We start from the raw sequence: 18037 nt of genomic DNA, 5'->3' as shown, positions 1-18037 counted from the left end.
CTGAAACTGGAGAAAAATGATCAGAACGAAATTCTAAGATACACAACTTGATGAAATGTGAAAATGAATCCCGTACGAGGATCCAGGCTCAAAACGAGGCATTTTTGTAATAACTTTTATTAATTGCACAATGACCCCTCTAAAAAGTAAAAACTGCACTAATGACCCAGAATGAAAATATCTTCCAAAAATATTTTCTTAAAAACCGCTGAAATAAAATATCTTCAAACGAGAAGCACCCCAAGAAAAGAAAAAGATTCTGAAAAACTATGCATCCATGCCCCTACGGACACCGGGAGTAACCAGAGTACTTTACTGCAAAAGTAAAGATACGTATTTTGTGGAAACCACTTAGGATGAAGGTACGTGAAGTCGAAAACCAACTCTGAGTATGAAAAGTGGGGTTGTGCCAAAAAGTGACAAATGGGGAAAAGACAAAATAGGGAAAATGACGAAAAGTACATAGTGTCCGAAAAATGAAAATGTGGAAATGACGCGGTCCTCAAAGGAAGTTCTCAATCCAAAGAAAAGAGTCTCAGAAATCATTCCAGAGCACTCGAGATGACACTAAGTGACAAGAAACTGAATTCAAAAAAGAAAGGATCAACGGAAAAAAAAAAAAAAAATTATCCGTGAAAATCTGAGAGAAAGAAGGAAAATGATCGGGTTATTACAACATATATATATATACACACACATATACTAAAATGCACGGGTAATTATCCATACCCATCAAGACTTCTTGTCGAAGTAGTCCTTGTGACCCATTTGGTTGGTCTATTGCTATTATCCAAATCCAATTCATTTTAAAATAAAAATAAAATAACAAATAAAGCATGTAATCCTAGCAATTAAATACAAATAAATACACAACATTTAAACAAGCCATTTCAAACAAACAATTAATTAAAATACATAATTTGAAACCCATAATTAATTTAAACAAACAAATCAAATAAATACATAAACAATTAGCCACGTAATCAAATAACTAATTTAAAAAGCAATAAAATAAATAATTAAATCCCAATTATATCCTTTGAAAATTAGGGTTATTACATTCTTCCCCCCTAACAAAAGGAATTTCATCATCGGAATTCGCCCTTACCTTATTCTATAATTTTCTAAAACTGTGAGCGAATTTCGTCCTCCCGTTCCTAAGTAGACTCAGCCTCAATATGATGGTTCGACGGGACACGCACAAGAGGTATAACCTTGTTGCGAAGTACTTGATCCCTAGGGTCTATAATACGACACGATGGCTCCACATGTGTTGCATCTGGTTGCAACTCAATCTCACCAACATCGATATGCTGATAACGATCCTCATATGGTTGAAATTTCTGCAACATGGAAACATGAAAAACATTGTGGACATGATGTAAATGGTCCGGAAGTGCTAACCAATAAGCTACAGCTCCCACTCCATCCGTAGTTATAAAGGACTGACAAAACGCGATGACAACTTCCCTTTCTTCTGAAAGCGCATTACTCCCTTTATAGGAGACACTTTGAGTAAAACTTGATCTCCAACCTAAAATTCCAATGCATGAGTACGACGATCTACTTAACTCTTCTTCCTACTCTAAATAGTGCGCATACGATCCTTAATAAGAGCGATCTTCTCAGAGGTATCATTAATGAACTCAGGACCTAAAAATCTGCTCTCTCCAACCTCCAACCAATAAACAGGAGATCTACATGGTCGACCATATAACTCCTCAAATGATGTCATACCAATAGTCTTCTGAAAGCTATTGTTGTATGCAAACTCCATAAGTGGCAAATAATCCTTCCAATGGCTCTTAAAGTCAAGGACACAAGAACGCAGCATATCCTCTATGATTTGATTAACCCTCTCGGTCTGTCCATCAGTCTGAGGATGATAAGCAGTACTAAGATGCAACTCTATATCCAAAGCTTGCCGAAAACTCTTCCAAAATCCTGTTACAAAGCTCGAATCCTTATCCGATATAATGGATAACAGTATGCCGTGTAACTTCACAATCTTCGTAATCTAAAGTCTCACCGACTGTTCTGAAGTGAAATTAGTGCGAATAGGCAAGAAATGAGCTAATTTAGTCAACCTATCAACGATGACCCAAATGGAATTGTGATTCTTATTTGAATTAGGCAATCCCTCCATAAAATCAATAGAATTGGTCTCCCATTTCCACTGGGGTATAGGTAGTGGCTGCAAAGAACCTAGTGGTCTTTGATGATCAATCTTAACCATCTAGCAAGTACTACACTGAAAGACAACAATAACAATGTCCTTCTTTATACCTACCCACCAAAACTGCCATTTCATATCCTGATAAATCTTTTCTCTACCTGGATGGATAGAAAACTCAGATTTGTGAACCTTAGTCATCATATCCTTCCTCAAATCATCAGTAGAAGGTACTACTAAACACCTCTTGTACCTTAAGCCTCCATCAGTCCCAACATAATAAAATGGAACATCTCCAGAAGTTAACTCTATCAATGCACTACTGATCAGCGAGTTATACTTTAAGTACCTTGTGAATGATAAACGGTGCAACTACCATACATGCCATAAAAGCATCATACATCTCATCAATTGTCTTTAAAGTATCCCACTCAGTAGTGAATAATGCAGAAAGACTAGCAAAGGGTTGGCGACTGAGTGCGTCTGCCACCACATTCGCTTTCCCTGGATGGTAATGTATAGAGAAATGATAGTCTTTCTAAAATTCTAAGCATCTACGTTGTCTTATATTCAACTCCTACTGAGTGAACAAATACTACAAGCTCTTATGATCACTAAATAGTCTAAAAGACTCTCCCAACAGATAATGCCTTCAAATGCATAAGGCAAAGACCATAGTATAATTAAGCTCATGAGGTTAAGCTTACGAGACCCATAAGAAACTGGTCACTCCTCCTGCATAAAAACACACCCAAGACCTTGCAAAGAAGCGTATGTGTATACAAGAAACTCTATCCCGCTCTATGGTATAGCCAGAATAGGTACAAAAGTCAACTTGTTCTTTAGCTCATCAAAAGCTTTCTGACAGTGTTCCTCCCATACAAACGATATACCCTTTTTAGTCAGATGTGTGAGTGGTTTTGCTATATCTGAGAATCCCTGGATGAACCTACGATAGTATCCTGCCAATCCCAGAAAACTTCAAATCTCTGAAGGTGAAGTGGGTTGTCCCCACTCTAACACTACTGAAACCTTGGCTGAATCTATCACTATCCCTTTTTCTGACACCACGTGACCCAGAAACTTTACTTTTCGCTGCCAAAAGTCACACTTCTCAAACTTGGCATATAACTGTTGTTCACAAAGCGTTTGCAACACTGTGAGAAGATGTCTAGCATAATCATCCTCTGACTTAGAATAAACCAAAATATAATAAATGAATATGATAACAAACTGATCTAAGTAAGCCCTGAAAACCCTATTCATCAAATCCATAAAGACTGCTGGTGTGTTAGTCAACCCAAAAGGCATGACGCGGAACTCATTAGAGCCATATCTAATGAGAAACACTGTCTTAGGAACATCTTGCTCGCTAACCCAAAGTTAATGATATCTAGAATGCAAATCAATCTTGGAAAAATAAGTAGCTCCCCTCAATTGATAAAAAAGATCATCGATCCTGAGCAAAGAATACTTGTTATGAATAGTAACCTTGTTCAACTCCCTATAATCTATACACAGGAGAAGTGAACCGTTCTTTTTCTTCACAAACAAAATTGGAGCTCTCCAAGGTGAAGTACTCCTGTGAATGAAACCTTGACTAAGTTATTATTGAATTTGATCCCTCGGCTCTTGTATTTCCACTGGTGTTGTAATGACCCGGTCATTTTCCTTCTTTTCTTTTTCTCAGATTTTCATGGATATTTTTTTTTTTCCATTGATCTTTTCCTTTCTGAGTTCGGTTTCTCATCACTTAGTGTCGTCTTGAGTGCTCGGGGATGGTTTTCGAGATTCTTTTCCTTGGATTGACGACTTCCTTTGAGGACTGAGTCATTTTCACATTTTCACTTTTGTGACACTATTCACTTTTCGTCTTTTTCTCGGTTATCACTTTGTTGGCACAACCTCACTTTTCGTGTTCGGATTTGATTCGAATTTTGCATGCATCCACGACATTTAAATTCCATGCTATGTGTATTTTTACTTTTGTAGAAAATCATACTAGTTGTGATCTTTCTTCCTTAGGGGTGTGGATGCACACTTCTTTGGAATTTTTCATAATTTTGGGTCATTTATGTGATTAATGTAAAGTAATTATTTTTTGTCTTAGGGACCATTTTGTAATTTTATTTAGAAGATATTTTCAAAAAGGACCTTTTTGTAATTTTTGGAAAGTATGATAAGTGTCACCCTCTCATTCGTCCACTTGTTGACATTTGTGTGGAAACACTTTAATGCCTTGGATGATGGCATGTGGAGGGTGGAGATTCACCCACTTGTTGGCTTAGGATAGGTGCACTTGTTGGCTTGGATAGTTGACAAGTGTAGGCATGAGATTAAGCCTAGGAAGGAGCCTTGGATTTGTGACAAGTGTAGGCTCACAATTTAGTCTTGTAATTATTTTTGGGCCACTTTGGAATTATGTTGTTAAGGAGGGTTTTTGTGCAATTGACCAAAACTTGTGTGTGTTAACCTTAGTGTAAGACCACATAGTGAGTGAAGGATTTCTATTTCCTCCACTCACATTCTTTCTCACTTAATTTCTATCTCTTCCCTCTCTTGTAAAGAAAACCTAGCCACCATTAGAGAAGTTTAAAGCCTTAAGCTTTGACCTTAATTTTGAGGGCCTTCCACTCACCTTAGACCATGAAGCTTGAAACACTTTTTGTTCCCCCATCCTCCTCTACATAACCCTTGAAGGGTTTGCCATTTTGTGTTGATTTGCCTTGGATTCTAGAGAGACTCTTCTCTAGTGAGGTAGGGGGTGTTATAATTTATTTTATAAGTGATTTTACTTGCTTTTGTATGAAATATAAGTTTATTGTATGCCTCTTGTTAATTTAAGAAATTAATGATGTATCATAGCTTGTATATAACTCATTTTAGACTTGATATATGGCATGGCTATGACTTGATCTTTGTTGTATGTTAATTTGGGGTGATTTAAATGAGTTTTCAAATCTAGAGATTAAATGAATTTAATTTGATTTAAATTCTAGTAAATTGTGTTTTGCTTGTATTCCATTTTAGACTTGATATATGGTATGACCATAACTTAGTGCTTGGTATATATTAATTTGGGATCATTTGAACAACTTTTGAAAATTAAAGATTTAATTAATTTAAATTAATTAAATTCTACATGATGATGTCTTGCTCATTTTGCTCTTTTGATTTGATATATGTAATGGGCATGCTATGTTGTTTAACATATAATAATTTGAGGTTATTTGAAATTGATTTAAAATCTAGAGAATTTAATTATTTTTGTTTAATTAAATTCTATCTAATGGCTCCATGGATCTATTTGTGTTTTAGAAGTTGTTTGATGAGCACTGAAAAGTGCGCATTTAAACCCGTTAAGCTTAAGCATTCTAGTACCTTTATCTATCTTACTTTGCCGTTTTAGACTTATTACGTGTTATTTATATTTTCAGGCACTAATCCCAAAATTGAGCTAACTCAGCCAAATAAGAGCTTAATTGAAGTAATCCTGAGATAAACCAAAGGAGGGAGCAAAGTGGAGAAAGAAAGGAGCAAAAAGGAATCAAGTTGTGCAGCTGAAAAGTTCGATCGATCCAACTTAGAGTTCGATCGATCGAACATCTATGATCGATCACAGTACTTCTCGATAGATCTAACCTTGGCCTTTACTGAAATTCCAAGTTTGATCGATCGAACATCACCTTCGATCGATCGAACCCTATTTTGTCCTATTCAAATGATTGATTTTATCCACAGCTGTATGCCTACCAACCACTTTTGTCCTTTTCCCCATAAATATTTTCGAAATATCTCAGCCTTGTCCTTATCCGGAGGAGTCAGACCACTTCGATCGATCCAAGATGTAGTTCGATCGATCGAACCCATTTTCGATCGATCCAAGTTAAGGTTCGATCGATCGAACTTCCTCCAGCGAGAAAAATTTAAAGTCCAGCTCATTTATTCCGTCCTTCATCCAATCATTGGAGAATATGCCTTGCACGACCACAGCTTATCATGGGGTGTATTTGACCTACCTATATAAGGAATATGATACACTTTTTGAGGGAGTCTCTTGTCACACATTGAAAATCATCTTAGAGGCTATTCTTAGAGAGGAGGAAGGAGGGAAGCTAGAGCACCATTGGAGGAGATCTTCACCAACAAGGAGCAGCCATGGAGTTAGCCCTTGAGGGTTGGATCATCACTACCATGAGTGGCTAGACATCCTCTTGGGGCTAGAGTTAGCCCCAAGCATGCTTTATATACTATAATATTGTGTATTATTAAGGGATTAGTGTTGTATGATACATCTTGATATTTATGTATACATAAATCTTGATTATTTCATGGTTTGTATGGTTTAATGCTTCCAATTGACTATTCTATTCTATCCATATGTCTATGTATGCTAGAGTAGGATATTCATGTGCTTATCTCTAGACTTAGTGTTTCTGATGCATGTCTATGTGTATTGATGCTATAGATCTAGAGATTATCAAGATGATATGCTTAATGAACGCTATTTTGGTTCATTTGATGGTTTATGCCTATTCTTGATGGTTTGTGCCTCTCCCCTAGTCTAGATAGTTTATTTTCATGCTAGTAGTATAGATTTAGTGTAGTGGTAGTGTAATGTTAGATGGGAGGACAATCTACTCTTGATGTTTGATGTTCCATGCTTGTGAGTCCAAATGGCATATTCCTCTAATATTGTGTTGTATGTGGATTTTGAGCTTAATGAAGGATTAATGACTAGTTATGATATGTTGTATCTTTCACATGTGTTTAGACAATTTATTCCTCTCCCAATAGATATTTTGTACCTCTCACATGATGTTTAGATAATGCATGTTTAACTAAGTCATCCTTATGGATTGCTTGGACTATGAGCTTAATGAAAGGTTCAATGACTTGAATTGTTATTTTGTTATCTTCACATGATGTTTAGACAATATATTCCTCTACCAATAGATGTATTGTGGCCTCACACATGTTGATTGAGACAATTTGCACTTGCTGAGTCACCCTTACCAATTGAATGTCTTTTACACACACAACATTGTTGCAACACATTCATTACCCTCATTAGTCACTTGATTATGGTTTGGAATATTATTGCTTGGTGGTGATCTTTACACCCCAAGACCTCTCTCTCTCTCTTGTTTACTTCATATTATTTTATTTAGTTGAATTCAATTTAGCTTAATCAACCAACCCAACTCTCTTTTGCAATCTTTGGTACGCTAGAGTCGAAGTTAAAATTCCAACACGTATAATCCCTTGGGACGATCCCTACTCGCCCTATCTATATTTTATATAGAGAAAGTTAGTAGTGGCTTTCTATAAATGTAAAACTTGGCCACCTCCTAAATTCACAACTCTTCAAGCTTGACTTGGTATCGCGACCCTTGTTAAAGAGGACCCGGTCAGTTTTTGGCGCCGTTGCCGGGGATTAACGGTTTTGTTGGAATTAAACTAGACAATAGTGTTTATTAGATTGCTTCTATTTTTATTTTATTTTCCATTGTATATTCTTTTCTCTTGATTCTCATTATTATTTGTTCAATTAGGTACTTGACTACAAGGAAGGCGAACTTTGGAACTTAAAGCAATCATTGGAGCTTAAAAGCTAAATTTGGAGTTGAAGTGCTAAAGGACCATTGTGAGCAATTCTTGGCACTCTTGTATTTTAATTGTTTCACTTCTTTGTATGCCTATGATAGCCCTTGTTGAGGCTCATTTTATTGCTAAATTTTTGTCCAAGCATAGGCCCTTGTTGAGGCCATTTTTTTTTTTTTTTTTTTTTTTTTTTTTTTTTTTTTTTTCTTGCATTTGGGTTTTAATTGTGAATGGAGGAATTGTTTGATCCAAGTTTGGGGGGGAATTACATCCCTTCACCTTATGCTCCTCCATCACATTTTAATCCTTATGAGATTGAGTCCAATTCATTTCATACATCATCTTATTATGGACTTGATCGCTCATTTAATCCTTCTTATGACTATTGCCCTCCCCCACCATTTTATGATGAATCAATTCCACCTCCTTCTAAGTACTCACCCGGATTTGAAGAAAAAGTGCTAGCTTTACTTGATGTGCATATTTCACACACTTCACTTATTAATTCTCATTCTCAAACTTTAGCCAACTTAGAAGCTCAAGTTGAGCAAATTACAAATACTCTTTCTCATCAAGAGGAGGAGGAAGAGGCAAATGAAAAAATGGCAAGAACTTCAATGTATATAGATGAGGATGATGAGAGTGAGGAGAATGAAACAAGTGAGCTAATGCCTGGCACTCTATCTTGTATAGAGGAGGAAGTGGCAAGTGAGTTAGTGGCTAATCCAATAGAATATAACATGATTAATGAGGACTTTCCTTGTTTTGATTATGATTTTATCTCGAAGATGGCTACTCTAGAGAGTGAGGAGATGTTGACCACACTTGAGGTAGGAGAGAATGAGGAGGAACTTGTTGAAGAGGGCCTTCCTTCTATTATCTCTAATGACCCTCTTGAGGAGTGTCTTTTGGAAATGTATAAAAATTGTGGTTTTGACTTTAAAAGCTCTAAAAATGAAATGAACTCTCTAATGGACTCCTTAGCTAACTTGTAAGGTGAGGAAATGGTAATTTATGAGGAGGAAAAGAGGGATGAAGAGAGGGTGTTTCTTATTAATCCAAATGAGTCTTTGAAAGACAATGCCTCACCAATTATCAATATGGATGATCATTTGAATGTGTTTCAAGAACACAACAAAGAGGCAAGCCTAACCATGATTGATTTTGTTTTCAAGACCGTGGATGAAAGGAACAATATCATCTCTTTTATTTCTTTTCAAGTCATTCTTTTGGAGGATGATTTTATTGTCATAAGTGGGACATTAAATGAGAAAAGTGAAAAGAGGGTCAATAAGGATGTTTCATATCCAGTTTTTGATTCGTTTGATTAGTGAGTTGACCTAACGTCTTGCTAAAGACGTTAAACACTAGAATTCGTAAAGTTTCACAACTCTATTCCTCCCTCATTTCTTTTTATTTTTCATTCTTGTGTACATTCTTCCATCTATTTTTCAAATTTCCATTCTTGTTACCAGCATTGGGGCTTAGCATAGGATTTTCTGCACTTTCAGTTCAAAATTAGGCATTTGGTGCCAGTTCGATCGATCACAAGATCACCTTCGATCGATCGAATTGTTCTTCGATCGATCCAACTATGGATTCGATCGATCGAACTCCACTTGAGTCCCAACACTTAGAAAAATTTTGGACCTGCATCCAAATTCCAAAATGCATGCTCTCGGGATCTCCAAATTTTCAAAAGTTCGATTAATCGTAAACCATTTCGATCGATCGAACTATCTTTCGATCGATCCAACATGTGGTTCGATCAATCATGAGTCCCAACACTTAGAAAAATTTTTAGGCCTCATCCATTTTTCAAAAATGTATGCTCTCGGGATCTCCAAAATTTTACATGTTCGATCGATCGAATTTCATCTCGGATCGATCACAGCTATGTTCGATCGATCGAACTTCATCTTCGATCGATCACAGCTTTGCCCCTTTGACCTTTTGACTTTTTGACTTTTTCCTGTTTCTATTTTTATTTTATTTTATTTTATTTTATATTTTATTTTATTTTATTTAGTTACTTCTATCTTGGTATTAAAAATAAAAATATATATATATATATATAAAATAATAATATTTCTTTTATTTTATTTTATTTCCTTTTATCTTATTTCCAAAAATCCAAAAATATTTTGTTTAACTTTAATTTTTAATTTAAAAAAAAAAAAAAAAAATTTTGCATTTTTTATTTCCTTACATTTTTATTTCTTGTATTTTTATTTTTATTTTTATTCACTTGTCTTTTTATTTTTGTTTGTGTACATATTTGTTTTGTCTAAAAAAATAATAATAATAAAAAAAGAGACGGTTTTTCAAAAAAGCATTCCATCTTGCTAGAGACGTTAAACTTAGCACCCATTTTGCATATTTCTTACATTTTTCATTTTTCTTTGCATGTTTTCACATATATATTAAAAAAAAAAAAAAAAAACAAAAAGTAAGAAAATTTTGTATTTACTTGCATTGTACATATTCTTTCCATTTTTTTTTGCATTGTACATGTTCCTTTTCATTTCTTGCATTGCACATATTGTTTTTCATTTCTTACATTGAACATATTCTTTCATTACATTTTACCTTATTTAATTTTCTTTTTATATTTTGTTCATGCATTTTATTCTTTGTTTTTCTTGCATTTTGTATATACTTGCTTTCATTAAATGAAAAATATAAAAAGATTCATCATTGTGCCCTTATGTGTAGTCATGCATACTTTATGCTTTAGTTAGGGCTTGATCTTATATCTCTCTTGCATCATGTGTTACATTGCCTTAGAATGCTTGATTTGATTATTTTTATCCCATTTGATATTTGATGTGAGTTTGCTAGCGTGGTTATTCAAGTAGGTTGTTGATTCCAAGTTTGGGGGAGAGGTCTTTCGAATTGGATCATGACCGGGCTTTATGTCTACACCACCACGGTATACTCTTTCCACTTTTTTTCCATTGTTCTCATTGCACATTGAGGACAATGTGCGGTTTAAGTTTGGGGGTAAGGTGTCTTGTTGCATTCTACTTAAGATTTGAGCTTTAAATGCATGATTGAGATTTGAGATTGATGTTAGCTATGATTTTGATCTTTTGAGGACTATATTGCTTAAAATTTAAAAATTGCTTGACTTGAGAGTCCAATACTCCTTGTATGCCTTGAGGATGCCATTTAGGAGTAAATTTTTCAAAAGATTGATATCTTGCTTGCATTTGTGGTCCACATCATCCTGAATTTGTGATTGTTTTGAGTTTCATTCTAGGATTCTATACTAACACCGGCGCAAGCTAGCATTTAATTATGGGGTACATGCTTTGTTGATTATTGAATTGGTTATATCCCAATTGGGCTAGTAGTGCATTGAAAGCTTTCATTCTTGATAAAGGTGGATAACAACCCCTTTTCATTGAGTAGTCGGGATTCTTGCCTCATTAAGCAGTGAACTTCTCGTGCCGAAAGGTGGAGGGCCCAAACTCTAGGTTAATAATTGAAATTGCAAAAAGCAATAAAAGTGAGGACTTCTCCCAAACGGCGAGAAGTAGGAAATGATTAGATGGTTGTTGTCTTGATTTGTAGCCTAGTTGATTTGAGTTTGTAAGTCCGTTGGGGTGTCTTAACACCTAATGCCCTAAAGCCATCTGGTTTGGGAGTCATTGACCTAAAGCTCGCTACATGAATCTTCTAAAAAGCTTAAGAGATCAACACATTGTACAATATTTCCATCTTTGATCCTCAATAAAAAAAAAAAAAAAAAAAGAAGAAGAAAATGAGTGAAAAGAATAAGCGCACATAGAACAATAAAGTTTTAATAAAAGGTCCACTCTCTTATCTTGATGATCGGTACTAGATTTGTGTGCTAGTTTGAGGGTAAGGATGTGATTACTTCTCTAGTTGGCTAAGATAGCAACACACTTGATGCCGGACCTCTCACATGGATTCTAGACTTATTTCGATTTTCATGATCATTTTCTTGATATGTAGAGGACCATACTTGCTTGCTTGATATTGAAATTTTGGGAGATTGCTTAGAAATGGTTGAAAAATTGCATACTTGAGGTAGTTTTCTCCCAATGCTTGTTTGCAATATTAGTGCCTCTTTTGAAAGAATGAGCTTAATGTTTGTGGGTACCATTTCTGGAAACCCTCACGAGACTTTACTCGTCCACTAGGGGTAACCTAGGGATTTAAAAGGCTTGTTGCATATGCTAAATGCAATCATGTTCCCTACGAAAATGGTGTTATCATTTTACTTGCTTTCCATTTTATACTTGTATAGTTGTTTATTTCATTCCTTTACTTCTTAGTTCATTGCTAGGGACTAGCAATATTTAAGTTTGTGGGTGTGATGAGCACTGAAAAGTGCGCATTTAAACCCGTTAAGCTTAAGCATTCTAGTACCTTTATCTATCTTACTTGCCGTTTTAGACTTATTACGTGTTATTTATATTTTCAGGCACTAATCCCAAAATTGAGCTAACTCAGCCAAATAAGAGCTTAATTGAAGTAATCCTGAGATAAACCAAAGGAGGGAGCAAAGTGGAGAAAGAAAGGAGCAAAAAGGAATCAAGTTGTGCAGCTGAAAAGTTCGATCGATCCAACTTAGAGTTCGATCGATCGAACATCTATGATCAATCACGGTACTTCTCAATAGATCCAACCTTGGCCTTTGCTGAAATTCCAAGTTCGATCGATCGAACATCACCTTCGATCGATCGAACCCTATTTTGTCCTATTCAAATGATTAATCTTATCCACAGCTGTACGCCTACCAACCACTTTTGTCCTTTTCCCTATAAATATCTTCCAAGATGCAGTTCGATCGATCGAACCCATTTTCGATCGATCCAAGTTAAGGTTCGATCGATCGAACTTCCTCCAGCGAGAAAAAGTTAAAGTGCAGCTCATTTATTCCGTCCTTCATCCAATCATTGGAGAATATGCCTTGTACGACCACAGCTTATCATGGGGTGTATTTGACCTACCTATATAAGGAATATGATACACTTTTTGAGGGAGTCTCTTGTCACACATTGAAAATCATCTTAGAGGCTATTCTTGGAGAGGAGGAAGGAGGGAAGCTAGAGCACCATTGGAGGAGATCTTCACCAACAAGGAGCAGCCATGGAGTTAGCCCTTGAGGGTTGGATCATCACTACCATGAGTGGCTAGACATCCTCTTGGGGCTAGAGTTAGCCCCAAGCATGCTTTCTATGCTATAATCTTGTGTATTATTGAGGGATTAGTGTTGTATGATACATCTTGATATTCATGTATATATAAATCTTGATTATTTCATGGTTTGTATGGTTTAATGCTTCCAATTGACTATTCTATTCTATCCATATGTCTATGTATGCTAGAGTAGGATATTCATGTGCTTATCTCTAGATTTAGTGTTTTTAATGCATGTCTATGTGTATTGATGCTATAGATCTAGAGATTATCAAGATGATATGCTTAATGAATGCTATTTTGGTTCATTTGATGGTTTATGCCTATTCTTGATGGTTTGTGCCTCTCCCCTAGTCTAGATAGTTTATTTTCATGCTAGTAGTGTAGATTTAGTGTAGTGGTAGTGTAATGTTAGATGGGAGGACAATCTACTCTTGATGTTTGATGTTCCATGCTTGTGAGTCCAAATGGCATATTCCTCTAATATTGTGTTGTATGTGGATTTTGAGCTTAATGAAGGATTAATGACTAGTTATGATTTGTTGTATCTTTCACATGTGTTTAGACAATTTATTCCTCTCCCAATAGATATTTTGTACCTCTCACATGATGTTTAGATAATGCATGTTTAACTAAGTCATCCTTATGGATTGCTTGGACTATGAGCTTAATGAAAGGTTCAATGACTTGAATTGTTATTTTGTTATCTTCACATGATGTTTAGACAACATATTCCTTTACCAATAGATGTATTGTGGCCTCACACATGTTGATTGAGACAATTTGCACTTGTTGAGTCACCCTTACCAATTGAATGTCTTTTACACACACAACATTGTTGCAACACATTCATTTCCCTCATTAGTCACTTGATTATGGTTTGGAATAGTATTGCTTGGTGGTGATCTCTACACCCCAAGACCTCTCTCTCTCTCTTGTTTACTTCATATTATTTTATTTAGTTGAATTCAATTTAGCTTAATCAACCAACCCAACTCTCTTTTGCAATCATTTGGTACGCTAGAGTCGAAGTTGAAATTCCAACACGTATAATCCTTTGGGACGATCCTTACTCGCCCTATCTATATTTTATATAGAGAAAGGTAGTAGTGGCTTTCTATAAATGTAAAACTTGGCCATCTCCTAAATTCACAACTCTTCAAGCTTGACTTGGTATCGCGACCCTTGTTAAAGAGGACCCGGTCGTTGTTTCTATATTCAAATCATGGACTTGGACTTGTTGTGTATTCACTTGGTTATGTTTTGAGTATTTGACAACGTTGTTATTATATTTATATTCACGAGAACATATTTTCTTTATGGAATATATTGTTGTCTTGTATAATGAATTGCACACTTTGTAATTGACATTATGTATGCCATTTTAGAATTGAAACTCTAAGGCATGGATTGTGTGGTTTCAACCTACTTGTGCATGGAAGGTGATTTCATACATTATATAAATTATGTATAAGTTGTGAACTTATTTGGTTTATTTTAGAGTCTTGGGACATTGTTGTTACAAGTGACATGGCTAGAGTTTGACTTTAGTGCGAGAGGTATGAGTTCTCCCCAATTGAGATAGTGCGCACTAGGGTGATCTTCCTAGCGGGTTAATGCCCAGAATAACCATTGAGGTCTCGGCAGAATTTCGAGCTTGATGTCCAAGTCTTCCACTATTTGATTTCGCTTTCAATTCCAAGTTGACAATCATATTTAATTGTGACTTATGGTTTTGGCTATTGGCAAATTGATGTTGTTAAGCACATCCATGCTAAATTGTTATATTTAGTTGTTTTTCGCACTTTTAGATTTCAAGTCGATGGCTTTAAGAATTTATGTATTGATGTGTTGTGTTAGAAATTCTAATTATGCTAAATTGTTATTTTTAGTTGTTTTCGTATTTTAGATTTCAAGTTGACAACCTTGAGAATCTATATCTTATTGTTTTGTATAACATATTCTTATGTTGTTTGGAATTGCATACATGATGTGATTTATGCTAGAAATGTTCAAATGTAGCATAGGAATGATCCTATAGATTCATTTGGAACATAGATGTTAGGTGGCATGACCCACTTTTGTCGTTTTCGTATTTTAGATTTCAAGTTGATAACTTTGAGAATCTATATCTTGTTACTTTGTATAGCATGTCCTTATATTGTTTGAAATTGCATGAAGGATGTGAATTATGCTAGAAATGAGCTAAGGTAGCTTAGGATGCTCCCTGAGTCTAACTTTTGACATAGACGTTAGGTGGCATGACCCTTTTGAATTATTTCATGTTAGTCTAAAAATCTGTAAGAAATCGAGTCTATGCATGCTCATTCTCTACGAGTAAACTTGTTTACTCACCCCAAAGTTACTTGGGGATTTGTTCAGGTACGAAGACTTGATTCGTGATGTTCATCATTGCTTGGATGATTGTGGACTTAAAGACTTTAGTTCTTGTAAAGGTTGGCTTGAAATGCCATTTGTAGCCTTATTTGTCAAAATGTGTATTTTTGATTCTAAATATGTAATATGTACGTAAGTACACCCTTTACAATGTATTTGACATGTATAAGATGAGGTTGGAGGCCAATGACATGTATTTTGTATCCTATGTAATTTTTGACTTCTTGAAATAGTATGAAAATATTGAAAAATGCCAAGTTATTGTTTCACCATGTTTGCATCGCGTATGGGAATTCCATTTTCATTCTTTCATAGGGTCTTATTAATCATGTATGAAGTGTGGCCAAGGGCCAAACGGTCATTTGAAGTCATTTGTTGATTTTGATTTTCAAAGTTTCCATTTTAAGTTCATTTTCGTCTTTTTGGCCGTCGGGGGGTCGGATTTAGACTCGGCCATTTCTGGGAGCCGCGGACCATTTTTGCGCGCTCAAAATCACTATTTACATTTGTGTGCATGGTCATTTTCATAAAAACCCTTTTGTTTGTGTTTTGAGCCTCCTATGGACTCATTTAACTTTTTGTTGAAAACTTCGACTTAAGGGCATTTTGGGAACTTCCTTTGGGAAATAAATTCCGGTCTTGACTCCATCACATAGAAAATGTGATTTTAGGGGAATTTTCTTCACGACATTTTTCCGAAAAATGTCATCTTGATCTCGAAAACCGCGTTGCAAACTCATTTTTCTGCAATTACACCGTTTCTGCTGCATTTGTTCAACACTGGTCAAGTTGAACCGGTTTAAGAAGGTTGAACTGGTTCAAGATGTGTCTTTTGGTCCAACATGGGTGTACTGTCCATGTTGAACTGGTTCAAGGAGGCCGAACCGGTTTAAGTCCTCCAGAGATTTCAACTTTGGTCTTCCAACTTCAAACTAATGTAACTTCTTTGTTTTAACTCCGAATTGGTCTGTTCTTGAGTCTAAATTGACCGCGTCGAAGTAAGCTTTCCAATGGTACCAATTTAAGATTCAGATTCTTCTCTTAGCTCAAGATATACTTGTTTTAGTGAGAGGATGTCAGTTTTGGTTCGAACCGGGATAGGGTTCATTTGGGTTTTCTTTGCCTTTGGCCTTGGGACTTCATGTAAAGTTACCAAAGGATGTTTTTGGATGTTTTTGATCTCATTTGACTTATTGGAAGTTAAATTCCTTCCTCTTAGGGTAAAATGACCATTTTACCCTTGGTCCTTCTTTCGGCAGGGTTTTGATACCCTTATCATCGTTCTGCTTCTGCTGAGTCTCGAAATTCCTTAAAGGGCCATTCTTATGTCTTAGGGATGATGTACATGTCTAAGGACTTGGTTTTGTTAAGCTTCCGCATTTTGGATCCGTTTCGGGTCATCACAGGACACACTGGGTTGAAAAATCCAGGGTCGTCACAAGTGTCATCCTGTATCGTACCCTAGCAATAGGCATAGTGCCTGGAGCTAAGTCAATCACAAAGTCTATCTCTCGATTATGTGGCAACCCTAGAATATCTTGAAATACATTCAGAAATTCTTGTACAACTGGTATCCTATCAAGTGATACAGTAATCTCCTCCGTGGTCTCTTCCTCAACATAGAACAAGTATGTGCTAGAAACCCTATTAGAACATGGCATAGCAACAACGTACATATCCTGACCCAGTATAACAAACATAATAGACCTATCATAACAATTAACTTGGGCATGATAGTGAGATAACCAATCCATCCCAAGTATCACATTATAAGAATGTATGTCCAAGACCAATAGATTGGCTAGAAATCTAAGTCTACCAATATCTAGTGTCATAGGCCTATCACTTTCATGCATAATAGCAGTATCACATGTAGGTGTAGCAATACTATGAGGTATATTACATAACTGCATCGTCATCCCAGATAATACAACAAATGAACTAGACACAAATGAATGTGTAGCACCCATATCAAATAAAACATGACCATATGTACCATGTATAGGAAGCATACCCTCAATAACCTGAGGTACCTGAACATCCTATGGCATGTGATTATACACCCTGCCATAATGAAACTACTGCGATGCTTGTCTTTTTGGTGATGACGGTGCTTGTAAAGCTGGTAACGTATGTCCCTGAATACGTCGAATCTGTGAGGCAGGTAAAGGTAGTGGTGCCCTCTGTCCCTGCTGCACCTGCTGTCCCTGTCTGGTCTCAGAATATTGCCTGGAAGTGTGTCCAAGCTCCCCACAAGTATAGTAATTACCCCAAAAGGTACCAAATTGCCTCCTCTGCTGGTTAACCTGTGGTTGACCTTGACCTGCCTGCAGTTCCCCATTCTGCGGTCCTTTATTCTGCTGTCTATGAATAGGTGCCCCATTTCTCTGAGCATTTGAACCACCCTTGTGCTTTTTCTAAGGCTGTTGCCCTTGGAATCTGCCCTTATCATTATGTCGGTATCAATTGCCATTTCCTTTCTCAACTGACTGATTAGCAGAGTCTTTGTGCACCCCGCTTTCACCCCTTACCTATCTGTACTCCATCTTCAACTGGCAAAGTTGTAAAGCGGCGTCTACTACTTGAGCATAAGTAGTGTAGGCTGGACTTCCTATAATGACTTGCTTAATAGGCCAGATCAGCCCATTAACAAAGTCAGGGCACTTCTTCTCCTCGGTGTCCACCTTATAT

The sequence above is a fragment of the Cornus florida genome, unplaced genomic scaffold, assembly GCF_030987335.1.
Source record: "Cornus florida cultivar Cherokee Brave unplaced genomic scaffold, ASM3098733v1 CherokeeBrave_3.0.0_Hap2_Chr04, whole genome shotgun sequence".
Classification (NCBI taxonomy): Eukaryota; Viridiplantae; Streptophyta; class Magnoliopsida; order Cornales; family Cornaceae; genus Cornus; species Cornus florida.
The sequence above is the reverse complement of the archived record's forward strand: the minus strand, read 5'-3'. Positions refer to the sequence as shown.